The following is a 24,882-nucleotide window of genomic DNA, read 5'->3' as shown; positions in this document are numbered from 1 at the left end:
TACTCAAGAGCATTTCAAACCTATTCAAGAATAGATTTCTTCTTAGTCTCTACAGAATTACAATTTAGAATCCATGACTGCTCGTACGATAATATAGTGATTTCAGACCATGCTCCCTGTTGCCTGGTCTATAGAGAAAAGAAGCTAAAAAGAGACCCTCCGAGATGGCAGTTTCAACATAAATGGCTACAAGATAAAGAATTGGTGAAATATTTAGGAAAGCAAATTGATGAAATTTTCCAAATTAATACCACCCAAACTACGGCATGCACAAAATGGGAAGCATTTAAGGCCTTCCTTAGAGGACATATAATTAGTTACACAGGGGGTAAATCTAAAAAGACTCAAGAAAATAGACTGCAATTAGAGAATAAAATAAGAATACTCCAAGCCAAAGTAAACAGAGACAACAATCCACAACTAGAAAAGGAATTGTTGATTTTGAGAGCAGGATTTGATAAATACTCTGCCTCTAGAGCTGCGTCAAGTCTCCTGCGACTTAATCAAACGTTCTACGAACAGGGAGATAAGGCTGGCAAATTGCTGGCATGGCAGATAAAACAACTAGAATCTAAATTACCCATCACATCTATTATATCAAATGGACAAACTTTGCTGGACCCAGAAGAAATTAATGTTGTTTTTAAGGATTACTATGAAGAACTGTACAAGGCACAGACAACCATAAAATTAGAAGATAATAATACCTTTTTAAACAACTTAGACATACCTAAAATCTCAAATGAAAATAAGGACGACTTAAATCTAGAAATTACTAAACAAGAATTAGGAGTAGCCATAGACAGTATGAAATCTGGAAAAAGAGCAGGGCCAGACGGCCTTCCAATAGATTTATATAAGACATTTAAAGATAAACTATTGACCCCCCTATTCGATATGTTGAAAGAAGTCTTCCACTTAAATCATCTTCCTCCTTCAATGAATGCAGCCATGATTACACTTCTGCCAAAGCCTGGGAGATCCCCAAACAAAAGCGAGAATTTTAGACCAATCAGTCTGTTAAATTCGGATCTGAAAATAATCTCTAAGGTGTTAGCACAACGTTTACAAAAGATTTTACCAAGCATAATTGACCGAGATCAAAATGGATTCATTAAGGGGAGGCAAGGCTTTCATAATGTGAGGAGAGTACTGAATATAATTCATTATAACAAAGATGCAGCAGATTCAGCCCTTCTATCATTGGATGCCGAAAAGGCTTTTGATAGGGTTGAATGGTTGTATCTTTTTCAGGTCCTGGAAGAATTTAAATGTGGAAATAATTTTGTGAAATGGATCAGAATATTGTACGAAAACCCCTCAGCTGAGGTAATAACTAATAGAAACATATCTAAACCAATAAAGATTAATAGGGGTTGCAGACAAGGCTGTCCACTTTCACCTTTGTTGTTCACACTAGCAATAGAGCCATTCGCGATTGCAATACGCTCACACCATCAACTTAGTGGAATCACCATTGGATCTACAGAACATAGGATCTCCCTGTTTGCAGATGACGTGATCTTATTTCTATCCAAATTAGACAAATCAATACAAATTATTCTGGAAATAATTACGTTATGTAGTGAGGCCTCTGGCTACAGAATAAACAAAACCAAGTCTTCTATTTTACTACTAAATACAAAGGAGAGAATTAATCCAATCCCAGAAGCAGTACAATTTAATGTAGTGACAGAGTTTGAGTATCTGGCAATATATATCCTCCCAGATCTTGAACAAGTAGTTGGAACTAATTATAAACTCATAATGACTGAAGTCAGTAAGTCAATTGAGAGATGGATGCCACTACCAGTATCTATGATCGGGAGAATAAATATAATAAAAATGAATGTATTACCAAAGTTAATCTATGTATTCCAAAATATCGCCCTTCCACCTCCTCCTGAATTTTTCCCACAAATTAAGAAGATGCTAATACGCTTCATATGGAACAACAGGAAGTCAAGACTCCGTTTGTCATTATTATACCTCCCCTACGATCGAGGAGGCTTAAAACTCCCAAATATTTTGTCGTATTACCAGGCTACACAGTTGAGATCTACGATGTTTTACTATAAGTAAGTAAAACTTTATTTATATAGCACCTCTTGAGGCAGCTGCCACGAAGTGCTTCACAACAGTAAAACAAAGTACAAAGAAAACATTAAGCAAATGCAATATTAAAAAGATGAGTTTTTAACTGTCCTTTAAAAGATGCCACCGAATCCACCGCTCTCAGGGAGACAGGGAGAGAATTCCACAGACGGGGGGCCACAGAGGCAAAAGCTCTGTCTCCTTTCGTTTTGAGTCTTGAGGGATGTATAGCCAGGAGACCCTGGTCACATGATCTCAATGATCTGATGGGAGTATATGGATGCAGGAGTTCACTGATGTAAGAAGGTGCTTGTCCATGGAGTGCTCTAAAAGTAAGAACTAAAATTTTAAACTGGATTCTGAATTTCACGGGGAGCCAATGAAGCTTGATCAGAAGCAGGGTAATATGAGATTAGAGGATTTCATAAGAAGCCTTGCCGCTGCATTTTGAACAACTTGTAAATGTTCTAAAGAGCTTTTGCTAAGACAGTTAAACAAGGCATCACAATAGTCCAGACGGGAAGATATGAATGCATGAATGACAATCTCAAGTTCCGAGTGTGACACAATGGGACTCAATTTGGCAATGTTCCTTAGGTGGTAGAAACAAGAATGAACCAAAGACTTGACGTGAGTGTCCAAAGTGAAGGCAGAATCAAATGTGACCCCAAGGTTCCTAATGGAGGACTTAGCAAATTTTGCGAGGGGACCTAAGGCTTCCATTATATTGGGCACAAATCTATCTGGGGCACAGATAAGTATTTCCATTTTATCCTCATTTAGTTGGAGAAAATTGTCTGCCAACCATGTTTTAATAGAGTCTAAGCACAAAGTTAGCACCTGTAGCCTAGAAACATGTTCGTGCTTAAAGGAGATATAAAGTTGAGTGTCATCAGCGTAACAGTGATATGAAATTCCGTCAAAGGTACCCAGGATGTGCTTTAATGGGAGTAAGTATAAAAGAAACAATAAAGGCCCCAAAACAGAGCCCTGGGGGACACCACAAGAGAGATAAGCACAAGAGGACCTGAAATCAGAAATAGCCACATGAAAGGATCGTTCAGATAAATAGGAGGCGAACCACTTCAAAGCAGATCCTGATACACCGACCCAGTGTTTCAACCTATCAAGCAGAATTGTATGGTCCACAGTATCAAAGGCAGACGTGAGATCCAACAGCAATAATAGAGAACATTCTCCTGCATCACTACTCAACAAAATGTCATTTGAAACTCTAAGGAGAGCTGTTTCTGTGGAGTGGGGCTCTCTGAAAGCCAGACTGAAATTTGTCAAAAATATTATGTTTTTCTAAGAAGGCTGAAAGCTGATTAGCTACAACCTTCTCTAAAATCTTAGCTAAAAAAGGCAGTTTAGAAACTGGTCTGTAATTATTAAAGGTAGTAGTGTCAAGATTAGATTTCTTTAAAAGAGGATGAATAACAGCAGTCTTAAGATAAGCTGGAACACGGCCAGAGGCTAATGACGTATTAATTATGGAAAGGATGCATGGACTGATGTGACGAAAGACATTTTTGAACAGTGGTGCAGGCAGGATGTCCAGAGTACATGAAGATACTTTCAATGATTCAACCAATTTTATCAGCTCAGGTAAGGAAACAGGAGAAAAGCTTTCCAGAGTAACAGACCGGGCTGGAAGAGAAATGGCTATTGAAAAACCTGGGTGCGAAATATTGGATCTTAATTTACTGACCTTGTCTATCAGAAAGGATAGAAAATTATTACAATCTTCACTTGAAAAAATTGGCACAGAGGGTAGAGCAGGAGTAACGATATCAGTAATTGTGTCAAATAACACCTTTGGATTTCCTCTACTTCTCATCACCAGCTGAGAAAAGTAGGAAGCCCTCGCATCTTTAACAGAATTATTATTACTAATCATTCCCCACATTGGACTGACATGGAGACTCAATCTCCAGACTAAATCTGACTCTCCCCTCATATATTTATTCGAATACAATAACTAAACTGCTGAAAAAAACTGAAAACCCATTCCTTAAAAATATGATAAGGGTATGGAGGGATGTAAAGAAACTTTTAAACGAGCCATTTTGCCTATCTCAGTTCAGTCCAGTGTGGGGTAATCAATTATTTTTACCTGGTAGAGCGGATGCAACATTTAAACTATGGAAAGACAAAGGACTTCAAACAATTCAAGATCTTTATTTGCCTGAGTCTGATATATTAATGAGCTTCCAGGATGTACAAAGACAATTCCACCTAGATAAGAAACATTTCTTTAAATATCTCCAACTTAGAGACTTTATAAGAAGACATCAAAACAATGTACTGACAAAACCTGGTCTATCAACTTTGGAAGAAATGCTGACAAAAGATAGTGGGAAGAAAGGTATAATATCTGAGTTTTATCATTTAATGATGTTGCATGTTTCTGAAGGATCCTATGATAGACTTAATGCTTGGAAGGAAGACTTGTCACTAGAACTATCTAAGGAGGATTGGCAAGAGGCATGTGCATTGGCCCACACTAGATCTATCAACACACGTTTCAAAATGATGCAGTATAAATGGTTAATGTGGGTTTATGTAACACCAGTAGATCTCAACAGGTACAAGAGCGAGATACCTGATGTATGTCCAAAATGTGCAGAATACAGAGGAACACTGATCCACTGCATGTGGTATTGCAGGAAAACAACACTGTTTTGGAAAGAGGTCAAGGATATAATTGAGAGAATGTCTGTGTAGATTCTCAGTTATCCAGGTCATAGTAGTCTCTGGAGCTTGAAAAAGGCGACTGGACTTCTTTTTGTTTCTTGAAGACGTTTCACCTCTCATCCGAAAGGCTTCTTCAGTTCTCAACCAAATGGTGGAGAGACCCAGGTATTTAAACCCCTGTGGGCGTAGTCCCCTGGAGGTGGTTATGACCCTCTATTGATCATGTGCTTGAACACATGTGCCCAGGTGTGAAGGGGGCGTGGGTCATATTTAATCAGTGGTTTCAGTTGAAACCAACTTAGGACTCCGCTCCATTGTTTCCTGTGGCCTATTGAGGTCACTGGAACAAAGCACCTGGACTGTGCGGTGCTTATCGAGGAAGATGGAAGCCTCAACATTGAAGTTTACCGGAAGCCCACACACACAGACCAGTATCTCCTCTTTGACTCCCACCACCCTCTGGAACACAAACTTGGGGTGATCAGGACCCTACAACACCGTGCGGAAAGTGTTCCCTCTAAGGCAGAAGGGAAGCATAAGGAACACACACACATTAAGAAAGCCCTCAAAACATGCGGTTACCCCAACTGGGCCTTCATCAAATCAGCTAAGATGCACAGGAATGAAGGCCAAACACAAACTACAGAGAATGGGAAGGACAAGAGGAACAACATTGTCATCCCATATGTGTCAGGCTTGTCAGAGAAACTCAGAAGAATTTTCTCCAAGCATGACATCTCAGTATACTTCAAACCAAGTCACACCCTAAGACAAAAACTGGTTCATCCCAAGGACAAACCCGCCAAACACAAGATCAGCGATGTAGTGTATGCTGTTCAGTGCAGTGAAGAGTGCTCGGACCTCTACATTGGTGAAACCAAACAGCCTCTTCACAAACGAATGGCACAACATAGAAGAGCCACCTCGACAGGACAAGATTCAGCAGTACATCTGCATCTGAAGGAAAAAGGGCACTCTTTTGAGGATGCCAATGTCCACATTTTGGACAGGGAAAACAGATGGTTTGAAAGAGGAGTGAAAGAAGCCATCTATGTCCACTGTGAACAACCATCATTGAACAGAGGAGGTGGATTACGTCACCAACTTTCCCCCGCTTACAGTGCTGTCCTGAGCTCCCTTCCCAGACGTCTCAACCCCCATTCACACCTTTGTTCCAGTGACCTCAATAGGCCACAGGAAACAATGGAGCGGAGTCCTAAGTTGGTTTCAACTGAAACCACTGATTAAATATGACCCACGCCCCCTTCACACCTGGGCACATGTGTTCAAGCACATGATCAATAGAGGGTCATAACCACCTCCAGGGGACTACGCCCACAGGGGTTTAAATACCTGGGTCTCTCCACCATTTGGTTGAGAACTGAAGAAGCCTTTCGGATGAGAGGTGAAACGTCTTCAAGAAACAAAAAGAAGTCCAGTCGCCTTTTTCAAGCTCCAGAGACTAATTGAGAGAATGATTTCCAAACAATTAAAACTGGATCCAAAGCTGTTTTTACTTGGATTGTACCCAGAAAAATGCACATACACTAAAAATGAACGGATATTTATAGATTTAGGCCTGCTCAATGCAAAAAGATGTATATCGTTGTTTTGGAAAAAAATTCATAGACCGACTGTCAACCAGTGGATCCAACAGATGCTAAATGCCCTCCCATTAGAGAAGATTACGTATGTACTAAAGGGCAAACAAGACTTGTTTGACAGTATTTGGAACCCTTTCATTATGTATATTAAAAACCTAAAAATGCCAGAGGGCGGGACAGGTGACTGAAGGAAATGGACACTGCAGTTCCTAAATATGAACAATCCTTTTTTTCATTTTTTGTTGTTTGTGGCACTGATGTTACTGTGTGTAGATCTGTGGCAGGTTGCATTGCATTCAGGGTTTTGTGAAAGGCATCTTGTTGTATTGTTCGGTTTTGCTTTTGAGTGAATTTGGTTCTGTTATTGTAACGGGGTTTGCTTGTTTTTGGTTTTTGGTTTATCTTTGTTCCTTTGGCTAAATCATTGAAAATTTAATAAAGATACTTTGGCAAAAAGAATGATATACACACATACATACACGCATCCACATATCTATACACATGCACATACATACACACACACACAATCCTGCTGTTGCTTGAAAATAATGTGTGTATGTGCCTCTGTCATGGAACGTACTCCGCAACCATGTCCCACAGGTGCCAAGGCTCAGCAAGCCACAGACCCAGGCCCTGTTGTCCCCCCACACACACACACACACACACACACACACACACACACACACACGCAAGAGAGATAAGTGGAACCACTTCATGTTCATTCATGATATTTCATAAACAGTGAAAAAAGTATGGGAGGAATGCTTGTGTACAGCTAGATGAAATTGTGTGCATCCAGTGAACAGGAAGATTTTATTTATTTTGTTTTCTTAAATGAACAAATAAGACAAACTGTTTTTAATCCGATTGACTCAGTGCAGCTCCTTTTCTCATTAGTCATGGCCAAAATGCAGTGTGGTTGTGGACCGTGGTGGAAATCGCTATTTACTTTTATGGGTTTATGTTTTATTCCATCTAAAAAAATAACCGAAATAAAAATCCGCTTGAAACGCACACACCGCCAGGCCGACGTGCAGAACCGTTGTAATTGAGAAGCATTGTTTGCAGAGGTACTGCTGACACTTTGAGATTGAAAAAGTGGAGTGGCGGCCGTGGTAACAGGCAGACATTATTGTTTCCAGAATCACCCTGTTGACACTCTGAAGACTAAAGCAGACTGAATGCAGAGAAAAAACTGGAGCCGTTCCCCTGAACGCTCCCAGCGGGATGCCGCTGAGAGCCACCGATCATGAAAGGCCAGAGAGTGTCATGGCCGGGGAGGAAACAGGCGAGGAATGGCTGACACGAAGGACTCCAGAAGTCAGCGTAACTTAAAAGGGATTTATTTCAACGGGAAAAAACAAATACAAAAACCTTGGATGACAGATAAGAGGAGACGAAGAGGAGACGAAGGGAAGCCACAGGGAGCACAGGAACATACGGGCACAAAAACGTCACACGCAGGCACAATAACATCAACGACGCGACAAGGAGCATGGGAAACACAAGACTTAAATACACAGAGGGGCTGATGAGGGAAGAGGAAACAGGTGGGCACACAGGTGATTATGATTACCCTAACGGGGGGAAAGCAAAACTGAAGACAAGGAACAGACGACCATCAAAGTAAAACAGGAAGCCAGAAGGGGGAGACAAAGACGCAGACGCAGACTAGACACCAGGAAAACATGTGGAACAAGATGACAACATAGAAACCGAGAAAATAACAAACACCAAGAAAACATAACACTGGGCCACCGGCCCAGGACATGACAGAGAGGCTCTCCAAAGACTCCCCTCCCCTCAATCCAGGGGTTGCAGGTACCCCCTTCCCCTTCAACATCAAACCATTTGGCTGATAACCCCCCCCTTCCTCGGGCTGCACCAAACAATCTGTATGATCTTCTGAAAATTATGACACCTTAACCGGAGATAAGGCCAGATGTGTGTCATAAACGCCCCCCCTCCCTTGCCTCATCTGCACCCCCGGATCTCAGCGGGGGTTTTCAGGAGCCTTTCAGGCGGACCCCCCTCGCTGCCCCTCCTGACCTGAACTAGCACTGAGGATCGGAAGGTTCACTGGAGACGGTTGGAAGCTGACTGACCCCACCAGAGACCTCAGACCTCTGCGGGCAAAGCCCCGCCTCGGGAGACCTGGGCTCACGGGCCTGTCAGGTGTGCGTATTCCCCCGGGGGGCGAAAAGAGCGAATCAGCGGCCGGTCACATGGAATGAGCCGAGAGCCAATCAGTGCGATGTCCTACCGATAAATTAAGAGGTTTGTGTGCTTAATCATCACTGAAAATCTAAAAAACCAATCCAGGTTTCAAAACAACCTTGTCTATCAGCCGTGGAGACTGTGATGTCTCATGAGCTTGCAGCTGTCCCACCTTCTTTGTTTTATGATGATGTCATCATGAAGAAGATGACACAAGCTGACATTGCCAAGAAACTGGAGTCTGTCACTGAAGAGAGACAGCAGCTTCATAATGTTGATGAACCATCAGCATATATCATCGATGGCACGGCTCTTCTACAGAGTCTCCGTGATTCGTTCAAACATTCAATGATCTCAGAGAATGTGTTTGGGACAAGATCACAATGTTAATGAGAGAGGAAGCAGCGAGCTGTGTTGTTCTAGTATTTGATATATATGACCATCAACACTCAGTCAAAGATCTTGAAAGGCAAAGAAGAGGCACCATCCAAACCAGCAGGCCAACACATGTTGATGTAATGGAAACATACCTAATTGAACATTCACATAGTTAGCATATGCAGAATTGTTTGCTTGTACCTTATGTTTTGCAGAGATCAGCTTAAAGCATAGGCTAACCAAACACATATGTGTGTGTCCCGTGGGTACTGTGTAAGCTGTGTAAATAGTGTGTGTACGTGACCTTATGCAGCTGTCTTGCTCTAAGAACTGTCTGTAGAGTTTAGTTGTCAGACTTCTGCTGCTGTTTGGCAGGAAGAACTCTGTCCCTGTTTGGCCAAACAGAACGGTTTTGACTTGACCTTTGACTCTTCCTCTGACTCGTGTGTGAACGATTTTGTATTGAAAGGGTTAAAATCTGTAACGGTTCTTTGTGATATTTTTATTTGGAAAACTAAATTCCACCACAATTTTGGCGACGAAAGGATGAGATTGGATGCGCGACCCTGGACTCTGGCTGACTGACAGAGGGCCGCGGCACTTGATCCTCCTGTTAGGGTGAGGAGCTGTCATCTAGCAGCACCCGGGTTGCCAATCCAATCCAGAAAAACAGTAAAGCAAAGTCCTGTATGAGAACACTCAAGACCTCTAACACACAGAGTCATAGTGAGACTCCAAACTGAGGCAAGCCATTGGTCTGAGAGAGTTGGTGACAGACATGTCTTGGTTATGACTGTAGTGTGATCGGGGTTTGCCCGAGCTGAATTGTTTAGTGGTGCACACCTCACTGGTACCTGAAAAGTACAGGGGTTTGTATGCATTGTCTGAACCTTTAAGTAGCGTGCACCTTAGGTCACACAGAAAGACGGATAATCAGAGATATGAAGCAGCCAGAGAGGGCCTGCTGCAGACAGGGGGGGTCCTGTTCCCATTATGCAAATGTATGTTTTGACAGTACCCTGGCAATCTGAATTAAATACAAAATGGATGGAGCTGGAATTTCCTGCAAAAGGGTGCCTGAGCATCAACGAACTGAAGCACCTGGGGCCTCAGTTGTAGAAGTTGGAGGTGAGTAGTGCAGGCCAGCATGCAGCATTATCTAGTTGGAGACAGAGAATGAATGTAGTGTTTAATATTAAAAAAGAACTATGTGGAAAAGTGAAGCAGAGAAGGAGGGAAAGACAGAAAACAAGAACCTCTGACCCATCCACGGTTAATAAAAGACTAAAGTCTTGACTGCATCAACTAATATTAACCCACTTTATCCCTGTCTTTCCCAGGAACTGAGGGGACTCAACCTGGAGTCCGTGCCTCCTGCCCCCCCCACTCCTACATCATCCACAATTCAACTGTCTACACACCTGTAATGACCCAGTGGGTTCACCAGATGCTCGCTGCTGTTAGGAGCAACAAGGAAGCTCCTGTGTCATCTGAAGTTCCTGCTGCAACCACCGTGCCCATGGTTGAAGTGACTGGCCCTGAAGGAGTAATGTTGGTGTTTAGACCCTGCTCAGAGGTTGACATGGCAGAGGCAATGAAACACATTTGCAGCCCAATTGACAACCTGACCTGATGGGAGACTGAAACACTAGAGTTTGTCACTAAATGCAGACCTACAATTACGATTATAAAGTGGACCAAGATGTCTGATGAACTGGTCTCTGGGTAATGATTATCACAAAATCCAGAGTGTGTTTACCCCACACAGGATGATGGCTCAACTGGAGCATGTGGAGTTTGACCATGGGGACAATGCAGAATTCAGAAGAGCACTATTGACATTGTGAAAGATGAATTCCCTCGGAGGCTCAACTTATCAGCCATCACTACCCGCAAACACGAGCCAGACGAAACGCACAGTGTCTTCTTGTCACACCTGATGTCAGCCTTTGATCTGCAAAGTTGCCCCACGAGACCCGGCCCCACGGGCAGAGTTTTTTCAACTTTATGAAGTGCATCTCAAAGAACATTTTCTGAGCAGCATGAGACCTGAACTGTCACAAATGGTGAGAAAATCCTGCATAACTTGGAAGACTCGTCCACTCGCGGACATCCTCCAGCACGCTGAACATGCACAGGAGGGGCTGTTCCATAGAGTTGAAACAGAAGATTCAATTCAATTCAATTCAGTTTTATTTATATAGCGCCAAATCACAACAAACTGTCGCCTCAAGGCGCTTTGTATTGTGGGTAAAGACCCTACAATACAGAGAAAACCCAACAGTCAAAACGACCCCCTATGAGCAGCACTTGGTGACAGTGGAAAGGAAAAACTCCCTTTTAACAGGAAGAAACCTCCAGCAGAACCAGGCTCAGGGAGGGGGGGTCATCTGCCGCGACCGGTTGGGCTGAGGGGAGAGAAAGACATGCTGTGGAAGAGAGCCAGAGATTAATATCAATTAATGATTAAATGCAGAGTGGAGTATAAACAAAGTAAATAAGGTGAATGAGAAGAAACAGTGCATTATGTGAACCCCCCAGCAGACTAGGCCTATAGCAGCATAACTAAGGGAGGGTTCAGGGTCACCTGATCCAGCCCTAACTATTAGCGTTATCATAAAGGAAAGTTTTAAGCCTAATCTTAAAAATAGAGAGGGTGTCTGTCTCTCGAATCCAAGCTGGGAGCTGGTTCCACAGAAGAGGGGCCTGAAAGCTGAAGGCTCTGCCTCCCATTCTACTCTTAAGTATCCTAGGAACCACAAGTAAGCCAGCAGTCTGAGAGCGAAGTGCTCTGTTGGGGTGATATGGTACTATGAGGTCTTTGAGATAAGATGGTGCCTGATTATTCAAGACCTTGTAGGTGAGGAGAAGGATTTTAAATTCTATTCTAGATTTAACAGGGAGCCAATGAAGAGAAGCCAATATGGGAGAAATCTGCTCTCTCTTTCTAGTCCCTGTCAGTACTCTAGCTGCAGCATTTTGGATCAGCTGAAGGCTTTTCAGGGAGCTTTTAGGACAGCCTGATAATAATGAATTACAATAGTCCACCATAGAAGTAATAAATGCATGAATTAGCTTTTCAGCATCACTCTGAGAAAGGATGTTTCTAATTTTAGAAATATTGCGCAAATGCAAAAAAGCGGTCCTACATATTTGTTTAATATGTGCATTGAAGGACATATCCTGGTCAAAAATGACTCCAAGATTTCTCACAGTGTTACTGGAGGCCAAAGTAAGTATATTTGCACTGACTCATATTATGCGTTCGGTGTAGTGTAAGATTTTGGTACCCTATGGAAACATAGGGGATTCCTCACTTCATCAGGTGAACACATCGCACACCACACCTTTGTTGCCCCCCTTATGAGCATGCTGTTGCTGGTCTTAAATGTGAAGCTCATACCTCCTCCTCTGTTTCTGTTTCTCTAGGTAACAGAGCTGCGGCAGATGCAGCTCGATCTGGGTCCTTCTTCCCTCCCATGATTCTGCTTTCAACACCTGTTGACCTTGACCCATATGCTGGCCTGCCCATACTTCAGTCCCTTCCTGGTGCACAGGCACAGTCCCTCTGGGCTCGTTCCAGCATCACTCTCCTAAGAGTAGTGTGGATAGAGTCCTGACAGTAAGCCATTTTTGCCACGTGCTCTCTTCCATGTGTACACTAAGCTATTCCATGGGAAGGACCGTGGGTGCAAAGGGGGGAATGTGGGCTGCTATAAACATAAATTGGTACACTAGAAGGCTTTCAACTTTTGCAGCCAAATATCATAGAAGGTGTGTTATTTGTATAGCATATAATGCTGATCCAGGATTTGCCAAACAAACCTGGGCTGAAATTTTGCAATATTTGGATTTTAATATTCCACATCACTTATCATCCAGTCAGCAGGTGCAGTGGAATGAGAGAATGGAACCATCAGAGCTAAGCTGACCAAAGCTCTCAGGACACAGGTTTAATTTCCACTGGTGCTTTTCTGTATGCACATGTGAACTATGGACAAACATGGTCTCAGCCCCTTTGAGCTTGTGTTTGGAAAAAGTCTCCCTTTACTGGTCTGGGTCTAGTTACAGTAGTTATAATTTGGTGGCCCTTTCACACCTAGGTGTGAAAAAGCCTTGCGCGTGCGTGTGCATGCGTCCGTGCGTGTTTGCGCTGACGTGTGATAATGACGTATACGTGTCTCCGATCAAAACAATGGAGCTCATTGTCTCTTCTTTACAACTGTTTTCCCCCCAGACGGACAAAGAGGTTCAAACTCACAAGACAGTGGTTAATTAAAAATACAAAGGTAAATAATCTAATATCTGAGCTCACCTGTCTAGCATGATACAGACAGTAGCTAATTAAAATACGGTTGTTAAATAATAGCCCTATATCCTCCTCAACAGTGGGGCTGTTCATTTACATACAGTAGGTCTGAGGGTCCTGGCTACACATCAAAAGGTTTATGAGGTGTGTCTCCACCTAGTGGGATGTGTCTTAAGTTATAGGGTGTATATAAGATCGTATGTAGCTCACTTCTTCAATTGACCTCCAACATCAGCACATCTCCGGAGAATTTATTTATTTATTTATTTATTTTTTACATCGACAGCGTGCGGCATATACAACTTTGGAGATAATTAGCACCAGCTAGTGATCAACCAACCCCCATCTAAACAGCCATGAAGTCCTTCAACCCACTTGCCGGAGTGAACCCGTCTGACCCTTTTGGAATCAGGACCGACTTCGGAGGTACATCATCAGGTGCGCAGATTGATGCATGATGATGAAGAGGGTGTATTTAAAACAGATTACCAGGGTGTGAACGGGTACGTGTATTCAGCTAAATATAGGGACGGTAAGGTGTTGCTGTGTGTGAATTGTGGGGATGAAGAGATTTGGGGCGTTGGTGGTTCACACCATATGTCTATCAAAAACTGGAGACTTTTTCGCACCGTGGTCGGGCCTGACCTGGACCAGACAGGCTTCCCCTACATGCTGTATGCATCCCAGTGGTATTCACCAACAGGGCCTGAGTTGTACAGAGTGGAGGCTGATCGTTACAACCGTCCCACCGAGGAGTTTATTTTTTTGAGTGTTTGTGAAGACAGGGAGAAAGTTATTGCATCCAGAGGAGTCGAGAGCTGGAGATTAAACCCATATCCTACCACAAAAGCTGAGCGCATGAGTTGGTTTACGGACTTGTTTTTTATCCAGTGGGCAGATTGGAGAGCTGTGCAGCGAATGTTTAAGGAAGTCGATGCGTTTATCAAGAGAGACCAGCTCAACAAGGGTTATGAGAACGTTAGAAAACGCCTTGTTTTTGATGATTTCACCCTTACTACGAAGACTGCTGAGCCTTCTGCCTTGTGTAGGCCGAAAATCATCAGACTGTCAGACTACTAGGAATAAAAATAAATAAATAATGGGACGTTTTTTAGTGTTCTGTATATATATGTATATATTACATTAATGCTGGATACATAACTAATGATGATTGTTTTCCAGACGTTAAAACAGCCTCATCTGTTACACCTCCACATCCAACACAGATGTTGACCATTCCTCCTCCTGATTCACCACCTCGGTCACCATCATCACCGCCCCACCCATGGGTAGTGGAGCTGTCAGACGAGAGTTTGAAAAACGTCAAAATCGCCACCATTCGTCTACTGACGTGTGCTATACGAAAGTATAGAGAAGAAGGTGTATGTTTCGGATGTATCGTTAATCACCCGAGCCAAATGCAGCATGAATGCATATGGGAAATCCCAGATTTCTATTTCGCTACACATTATGATGAGATAGTAAAGATATTGTGGACCCCAAGATTCATCCCGGCGGTCAGGCTCTTTCTCTGTGCCACCAGCAGCCTGTGGGAGTCACGCAACGAGCTAATGTAACGGATTGAAACAAATTTTGTGTTAAAACAGAGACCCCCCTCTATTTTTTTTAAATATACTAATGTGTATTTCTTAAGTCAGAGGCACAAAATGTATGTCACCAATAGGGGGTGCTATTGCATTACTGTGGAGACTAGAGGGCCGATACGCAGCCGCAGCGTCAGAATTAAACGAGCTGGTGGCCTGTTGTCATCGTCTCCTCTCCGTCTTTTCCACAGGTAAGCGATCAAAGTTCTTTTAGTGATCCAAACCTTGTTCTAAAGTTATCTTAATGAGTGTGGAGTTATGTACAAACGTTTTGAATAAGATGGGAATGTTTAAGTGTGTTTTAGTGTGGGAAAGAGTTGTATTTGCCAGTAAGGCAGGCAGCTTCATTTCTATCGCAAGTCCGCCATTGCTCGGGGCTAGAGGAGACAGTAGTAAAAGAAGTTGCTGTTAGGCACTATACAAGCGGTGTGATTTACAGAAGTGCCTTTAATAAGATGAGGTCAGTTTGGATTATATTGTGTATGATTACTCTCTGACTTTAGGGCGAAGTCAGACCGCCATGTTAAGTCTTTTCAGTGTGTTACCCGCCATCAGGCATACTTCCGGTTATGGGGCTAATAAGCTCTTGGGGGTGTGTTTGGGGGTGTGTGCGTGGGTGTGTTATACTGGAAGTGAGGTAAAGCTACGAAAGCTGTCTGAAGCAGCATCATAGAGTGGGTTAAGCTATATTACAGTCAAATCGAAGTAAGCTATTGTACAAATGGAAATACAAATGGTTTGTTTACATTATTTTGTTACAATTTATTACTGTCCTGTTTGAAATGTGCATTATTTGGGCGTTATGTATCATATTATTTGCACTTTATGAACAAGTTATTTGTCTACTGTAGTTTTGGTTTATTACTAATAATTATTGAAGTTGTTTTTATATCATTTGATGTTTATTGTAAGCAATGAGTTTGGTTTTTCTCATGATGTCAGAATTAAACGAGCTGGTGGCCTGTTGTCATCGTCTCCTCTCCGTCTTTTCCACAGCCACTGCATTAATTCTCACCCGCGGGCAACACAGCCTGACCTCAGCTGTGTGCCGCTTGCTACCACCCAGCTTCCCCTAGGGCTGGCGCCGGTAACACTAACAGCCGTAAATATCATTCTAACTGAATTGTTGCCTTCAGCAAACATTGAGCAGGCTATGAATGACGTATTCCTTCCTCTGATGAGTGAAGATGGGGATGCATCTGTTAAATACGCCCATCTAGGAATGATAGAACACTATTGGTCTGGAAGACACATGTTGTAACATAATCATTGCATTTTTGTTCTTGTCATCCGTGTGTTTGAAATAAAAACGTGTGTTATTCCACACAGACTGTTCATTTTACCTTTGCATTCATCATGGAAAACGCACTGCGCAAAATATATCATAACCACGCTCACCCTGCGGGGTTGGCTAGTGTGAATAAATTATACAATGGTGGAGTTGAGTTGCTTGATAAACCACCAACATACACTGAGGTGAAACAATATTTAATGACAGATGATACATATACTCTCCATAAACCTGCCAGGGTAAACTTTCGCAGAAACAGAGTATTGGTGAACGGCATAGACAAGCAATTTCAGGCTGACTTGGTTGACATGCGCGAATATGCATGTGATAACGACGATGTGAATTATTTGCTAACCTGTATAGATGTATTTTCAAAGTATGCGTGGGTTAGGTGTGTTAAAACAAAGTCCGGACGTGCTGTAGCTGCTGCTTTTGAGGATATTTTGGCTGAAGGACGCATCCCTCTTAAAATTCAAACAGACAAAGGAACTGAATTCTATAACGCACATTTTCAAAAAGTGTTAGACAAATATAATATTACACAGTTCTCAACACATACTGAAATCAAGGCCGGTGTCGTCGAACGTTTTAACAGAAGTCTGAAAACACGAATGTGGAAATATTTGACCTCTGCAAACTCTAGAAGATATATAAACATCATACAGGATTTTGTACAAGCATATAACGGCTCATATCATAGATCTATTAAAATGGTACCAAAAGAAGTGAACGCAGAGAATGAGGAATTAGTGTTTAAAACATTGTACAAATCGAAGCCTGATGGGGTGAATGGTTTTAAATTTAATGTGGGGGACAAGGTAAGAATTTCAAAACTGAGAGGTAAATTTAGAAAAGGCTATGAACAGACTTATACGGACGAGTTGTTTACCATAAAACAGCGACTGGGGAGAAGATCACCACATGTCTATATATTAAATGATCTTAGCGGGCAAGAGATCGAGGGAACATTTTATGAACAGGAAATACATGTTATTATCGATAAGAATAAAATCTTTAAAATTGAAAAAATACTAGCTAGAAAAAAAGTGGGCAGGAAAAAGATGGTTCTGGTGAAATGACTAGGTTGGCCGTCTCATTTTAATTCCTGGATACCTGAAAAAAGCATATTAAATGTGAAATAAAAACACGTAACACAGACTACAACACAGCACTCTTTTTTAAGATTGTGAAGATGAAAGATGGAGAAAAAGAATGGGTTTTATGTTACGCTACCATCAAATGCCTCACACCACGTTTATCCAAATAATAAGATATGGAGTTTCAGAACTAAACTGGCTAAACCTATCATTCTGAATGAGCCGTATGAAGTTGGTATTATCGAATTTCAATACCCTAGAATCTGGAACACCTTTTCAAAATCTGACTCTATAGTAGCTGTGTATGTCCCTAAAAGAAAATCAAATGTCTATGTGCACCTTCCCGTGGGATATTATGATTCAATAGCGCAAATAATAAAAGAGTTTTATTCTGAATACCTTAAGCTGACACAGTCCACGGACTTCAGCATTTATCACAACCTGATTACAAATAGAATACATGCAGTAGCACAGGAAGGAGTTACTTTAACGTTTAAAGGTCGGCTAGCCGAAATACTGGGTTTTAATCCTGGAGAAGCTTTTACACTCTCTAAGACATCCAAATCCGCCCCTCATCCAGCTGACATTCACGGGGGAAGATATAATATTTTTATATACAGCGATATTGTAGATTACCAGCTGGTAGGCGACTCCCATGTACCCCTCCTCAGATGTATAAATGTAGCGAACGAAGACAGCTCCATACCCATTCTCACATTTGACAGATCGCATTACACATCGGTGTGCAAATCTGTTATAGACGATATTGAATTATCTTTGAAAGACGATCAGAATCAGTTCATTCCCTTCATCTACGGCAAAGTAATTGTAAAATTACACTTCAGACTGGCGAGACATTATTTTAAAAAAATAAATTAAAAAAAAAATGTTACGCACACCATACATTCGCGACGAGACCAAATATCTCAACTACTATATCAACCAGGCTGGTGGAGATATGCCCGGGTTCATAGGAAGCAGTGTACAATACGGTAGCGAATTAGGAGGAATCTTTCGCACACTCTTCAGGTTTGCTGTCCCGTTGATAAAAAGGGGATTTAATATTGCCAAGCCTCATCTTAAATCGGCCGCCACGGGGATCGTATCAGATGTGGTTTCAAACATCGCAAGACGTGTGGGGTCTGAAAAACAAGAGGGAAATGGATTATTGGTTTACACATCTAAACCGTCGAGATCCCCTCCCACTTCACACACACGTCACACCAAATCGTCCAAGAAACGCAAAACACGCTCCTCCTCATCCTCCTCCTCCAAAAAAAGAAGAAAAGCCATCAAAACAAGAAGAAGCACCACTTCAAATTCGGCTTTTAAAGGGAGAGGACCGGTGAAAGACATATTCTAAGATTAGATAATCATGTCTCTCATCCATACACAATCAGCTGATTGCTTGAAGTCTGAGCTGGATATTTTTACAGTACCGTTTACACAAACGTCAATTGAAAAATGTACATTTATTGAAATTCCTCCCCTGTCGGCTGTGACAGACAGTGGGCCTCTTGAGTTTTTTATTTCATCAAGCGGTGAAGATTATCTGGATTTGAATGACTCTTATATATTTATAAGATTATTTATATTATTTATAAGATTATTTTATAAGATCCTGTGATTTGCTTACATGCAAATCACAGGAGACATGTGAGAGGAATGAGAGCAGTGAGAAGGCAGGACTGCTCCTTGCCTCCTTTGCATGATCTATCCAACTTTTATTTCCAACAGGCCAAAAAGGGCACGTTACTGTGCATTATTAAACAGTCCATTACAGCTTTAGGGTCTGTGAGGCAGGATGATGTTTATGTTTCCATTGGCAAGTTGAAAGCCTGAAATAAACCTGAATGCTGCTGAAGGCGTGCCAGAGGCTCACACAGCACCCCGCTCCCACCCCCCCTTATATATTTACACACACACAGTGGGTCACAGACGAGGGGCCGTGATCACAGGTATACCTGTAGTCCTTTAGGGTTAGGTCCTTTAGGTTAGGGTTATGTTTCTCCCACTGTGGCTGGTGATGGCCAGCTAGCAATGAAATCTAAACAGGTTTGAAAAAAGAGCATGAAGCTTAAAACAAAAATTTGTTTGACGATGTCCACACAATGTCTTGGCATAATTTTCAGCCATTGTAGAAGCTGTTCAGGGAGCTGAATCTTGTCCTGATCCACCTGAGGCTGCAGCTGGGTCAGTCACATAAAAAGGTGCCAGTTCTGCCCCTGGAAGAAGGACAGCAAGACAAAAGCTGTGTGCTGCACAAATACATCTGCAAAGCCCATTCTCACTGTCCCACATGTACTAAATATAGTGTATGTTCAAAGTTGTTCACAAAATCAAGCAACACTTTGTTGTGTTATTGACAGAAGGATTTTTATTATTTCACTTCCTAAAAAATATGAAAGAATAAAGTCTTGTCAAAAAAGTCCAGATTGTTGACTGTTTTTTTCCCTATCAATGCAATTAATTCAGAAGTAAATACTTCACATTTATATAATAGCAATGATAAACCTTTACTGTGTAAAAGAAAAATGTTACGACAGTCGGTTTGTGGGGGAAAAAAGTGTAACACAGTTCACTGCTGATTGTCTTTTTGTACTGTGTAACAAAAAAAAGAAGATATTCCAACATGCAGTGCCAATCAATAGTTTGAACAGACTAACATGAACATTTGAGTGTGTCCAAACTTTTGACCAGAACACTCAGAGCAACTTCACTAAGCACTTACCCTGCCATGCAGGTACAATTCGCTGTGAGGACGTAGTTCTCTGACTGGTTTACAGGGATCCAAGCCTCATACACAGCGGTCCTGTTTCCTTTTCTTTGACTTGGAAGAACTCCTGTCTGCAAGACACAAAACTCCGAGTCTGTGTCATGACATCTGAGGTTCGGTACATGGCCACAGAGAGCATGACTGTAAGCATCCAGTGACGTGTTCTCTCCGGTGTATATGTATGGGTTTGTGCACCTATATATCAGTCCGCTGGATATTGGACCACTTGCTAACGTACCGCAAGTGGTCCAATTGCCAGTAGTCAAAGTTATTGATAATCCCTTCTTGTCGATTGAAATCATCAGTCATCGGTGAAAATGTTTGTATACTTCACAAATTCATTGTGAATTTCACCTCTTTGTACCGATTGTCAGATGATTGTCAGATCTACTTACCACTCAAGCGTAAAGACCCTAACTCTTTTAGACCTTTGTTAGAATGTCTTAAAGATATCAGAGCGTGGCTGGCTCTGAACTTCTTGGATTGTAATGATAAGAAAACAGAGGTCATTATAATTGTGCCAAGTGGCCCAGGTGTTCCTCCATCTGACCTGGGTCTGCTTACATCCTGTGTAAAAACAGTTGTGACCAATCTTGGGGTAAAAATCGATACAGCTTTTAAAATGGACAAACAGATAAATGCAGTGGTGAGAAATGGCTTTTTTCAGCTGAGACAGCTTTCCAAAATTAAGTCATTTATATCTTTTCGAGACTTAGAGAGGGTTTTGCATGCTTTTGTGACCACCCGTCTTGATTATTGTAATGCACTTTATGTTGGTATTGACCAGGCTTCACTGTCGCGCTTACAAATGGTCCAAAATGCTGCTCGTCTATTGACAGGGACACGTAAATGCGAGCACATCACCCCTGTTCTTGCTTCTCTACACTGGCTGCCTGTCTATTTTAGAATTTATTTTAAAATTTTATTGTTTGCTTTTAAAGTCTTAAGTGGCGTGGCCCCCACATACCTAACAGACCTCTTACACACATACACCCCACAAAGGTCCCTCAGGTCGGCTGACCAGCTACTTCTTACTGTCCCCAAGTCGAGACTGAAACACCGAGGTGACCGAGCTTTTTCTGTGGTGGCGCCTAAACTATGGAATGGGTTGCCTCTCTATGTTACGCTGGCCCCAACACTAGAGGTCTTTAAATCTCGATTAAAAACACACCTTTTTTCTGAGGCATTTCAAAATAATAGTCTCTAGTTAGTATTGAGTCATTTTGGGAACTGTTTTTTCTTTTTTTAAGTACTCCTTTTATGGTTTAGCCTTTTAAATTATTATTATTATTTTATGTACTCCTTTTTTTTAAGTACTCCTTTTATGGTTTATCCTTTTAAATTATTATTATTTTTTTTTTTGTGCTGTATTGTATTGCTGTCTTTTATCTGGAAAGTGCTTTGTTCAACTTTGTTGTCTTTTAAAGCGCTCTATAAATAAAGTTGGATTGGATTGGATTGGACGGCCCGTCGGCGGGCCCGTCGGTGTCCTCATTTGCATGCGCATTTTGTAATGACGCTTGAACTGCAACAAATAAGAGAGAGCAGTCATTCTTTTTGTATATAAAACCAGAACATTTACAGTTACATATCATGCATTCAACATGTCCCCAGAGCACTATATCCTTCCTCCAGCAGGTTCGCAGAAATCGTGTAAAATCGCATATAAAGCGCAAACAACAAAACATTATAATCCTTGCGGTCATTGTTTTCATTAGCTGCTAACAGCACTTCTTATGTTGGAAAGTCCGTCATCACGTTGTCACACGAACTATCACATGATTTCATGCAAGCCACTACCTGCAGCAACCGGAAGTGACGTCATTTCCCCGCGAATCGCTCATATTCTTGCCGGGAAACGTAGTTTTATTCTCCTAGGCCTGGCACAGCAGAAACCACTGCATGTTTGACTTTATACCTTCCTGTATACGTTCCAGAGACACTTAGAACTTTGATTACACTGTTGAAAGTAGTTTATTTTGATGCACATGCTGTCTTTTTGCAAATTCTGCACAGTATTCATTTTTTTTCCTTTTTCCTACACTTTATAAAATGAGTGTATCTTACAAATGAAATTAGGAACAGACTCAAAATGTATTTTCTGTGGTTTGAAAGGCCTCTGTGCATCTTTTTCTCATTTACACTTTTGAAGAATACAGCTATGGCTTTTCTGTATCTAGAAAAATATGTAAAAATAAAACACGATTTTCAAATGTTTTTGTGGGTTATTGGACTTTTTAGCTAATTTCTGTAGGTACTATGGATTTCTTTCATACATATTTTGAAATCTTAGGATATAAAGATTCTACTGATGTATAGAAAATTGAAATATTCCAAAAAATGGCACTACAGCATGTAAAACTGTAAAGATATGGCCTGGCGGACCTGTTCTGTTGTAGGTCATATTAATCTCCGCCATCTATCTTCTTCCGACATTCCCGCGCGTCGTTTCCTACGTCATCTTTGTTTACAAACAGTAAACGGGACCCTAGCGTGGTCTGACAGGCGTGGCGAATTCTGGCCAACAGAGGCCGCCAGAGGAACCGAGCTCCATGAGTATTCCAGGGGCACGAAGATTGTAAAAGATGAGGCGATGAATCAAAAACAGAACTCTGAGCATTAAAATGATCTTAAACACACAATTGCAAGTTTAGAGGAAAAATGTCAGCTTTTACTTTGAAATACAGGAAGTGACATCATGGCTCAAACTGTTTGCTGTGAAACCATTTCTGTATTTTTCACACCTAACTGTTATTAAAACAACCCTTACAGAGAATTCATCAAATATATCTAACAGTTTAACATTTGCAGGATTTGACAACACAAACATAAAGTCAGCAAGAAAACAGCTGGAGAGCACGTGGATCACAGTGGGTTTATTAAAAACGAACATGTGGCCCTCGAGGTTACAGAACACCAACTGAAGCTAAATTAAGAACTAAACCTGGAGGTTTAAAAGCCTTTGAATTAACTAAAAATTAAAAACTAGCAGGAAATTGTCAGTGTTGTCATACTCATTAACATAAACATCAGACATTATACTCTCAACTGACTTTTCTGTTCCATTTTATTCTGATCCTTTTCCAACTGTATTATTCTGTTTATCTGTGTATTTCTATCTCACCTTTATCCCTTCTGTCTCTCTCTGTGTTTGTGTGTGTGTTTAAATGTACTTGGGGACAGGCTTATTGAATGCACACCAGCTCCTGCATCTCAGCCTCCTCAGCATCTTTGCAGGAGTGACAGTGACAGCAGAGCCTTGACCAGTGACTTGGTCAAAGCTCTGCTGTCACCAGGTTGGTTCGAGCCTGGTCGTTTGGATTGGAGGACTTGTTGAGTTCTTCACAGGCTGAAACATCTGACCTCTCAGTCCTAATACTTCACTTTTTGGGGCTCTACTTGCTCTTAAGCTTGTTTATACAAAGTTTTGACCTTTATTTCAAGTCACTGAAATCTGTGGAATAAATTAATAGAAAGGATAAAAACTGCACATCCTAATCACAGTCGCTGCTTTTATAGAAACGTCTCCTTTGTTTTTTGAATAACCCGTTCGTTTGTTAGTTGTCTGCAAGAGATTATTCTGCAGTGTGATTTCCACAACTGAAAAGGGAACTCTTTTCTTCTTTGTTAAATATACACTCAACTGCCACTTTATTCAGTACATCTCGCTAGTACCGGGTTGGACCCTTTTTGTCTTCAGAACTGCCTCAATTCTTCATGGCATAAGTTCAACAAGGTGCTGGACTGTGTATCACACCGTTGCTGCAGATCTGTCAGCGGCACATCCATAATGTGAATCTCCCATTCCACCACATCCCGCAGGTGCCCTATTGGACTGAGGTCTGGTACCTTTGGAGGCCATTTAAGTCCAGTGAACTCACTGTCATGTTCAAGGAACCAGTTTGAGAGGATTTGAACTGTTGGAAACAGCCATCAGAAGATGGATACACGTGGTCATAAAGGGATAGACGTGGTCCAACAACAATACTCGGTTAGGCTGTGGCACTTTAACAATGCTCATCTGTTACTGAGGGGCTTAAAATGTGCAGAGAAGGTAGCACCCACACCCTTACACCAGCAGCAGCAACTGTCTGAATTGTTGATGCAAAGCAGGATCACAGTAAATTTTGCAGTGTTAAATCAACACTTAGAGTTAAATTTAACACTGCGCCCGAGTCTATTTGGTCCTTATCGGAATTGGTGTCAATTTAACTCTTTCCATAGTGTTACATTTTCAGAGTACAATTTAACTCAAATTAGAATTAAAAATTAACACTGACTAACACTGTACAGTGTTAATAAAACTTAACACTACAAGTCAAATAACTCTGATGAGTGTAAATATGATTCTAAGCAGAGTTAATAAGTTACTCCACTGTGGTGACAAATCAACTCTGATTCTCATGCTATTTAACACTGCATTGAGTTATTAAAGGTTAACACTGGAGGCTCATATAACTCCTATGAGTGTTAATTTGGCACTCTACTGTGTTGATTATTTACTCTATTGCTGTGAAAAAACTAGTCAAATTCTAACACTGCACATAAATATGTAGTGCTATTTTTACACTTTTGTAGTGTTAAATTGCATCAATCCATTATAACTTAATGCTTTTAAAATGTACAATTGAGTAAAATAAGGTTACCACAGAAATTCATTTAAATGTATTTTATTGAACAAAATCACCTTTTAAAAGATCCATTGTCAGCTATTAGTAATGTTACAGTAACATATGGTGTACTTCCCACTATGTTGGAGGGCTTTAAGTTAACTGTAAAGCTTTTGCAGTAAATGGTTTCAGGTGTGCTTGCCGT

General features: G+C 41.4%; 1 long non-coding RNA gene across 1 annotated transcript; it reads right to left on the bottom strand.

Annotated features, from left to right (window-relative positions):
- Positions 1-18,944: 18,944 nt before the first annotated feature.
- On the bottom strand, positions 18,945-21,798 carry LOC115774209 (uncharacterized). The gene is made up of 3 exons (XR_004019174.1): positions 21,656-21,798; positions 20,023-20,138; positions 18,945-19,516 (listed from the first exon to the last, which is right to left on the bottom strand). It is a non-coding gene; the product is annotated as an uncharacterized LOC115774209 (long non-coding RNA).
- Positions 21,799-24,882: the final 3,084 nt, after the last annotated feature.

The sequence above is a fragment of the Archocentrus centrarchus genome, chromosome 24, assembly GCF_007364275.1.
Source record: "Archocentrus centrarchus isolate MPI-CPG fArcCen1 chromosome 24, fArcCen1, whole genome shotgun sequence".
Classification (NCBI taxonomy): Eukaryota; Metazoa; Chordata; class Actinopteri; order Cichliformes; family Cichlidae; genus Archocentrus; species Archocentrus centrarchus.
Note: the sequence above shows the minus strand (reverse complement) of the source record. Positions and strands in the feature narration are given on the sequence as shown.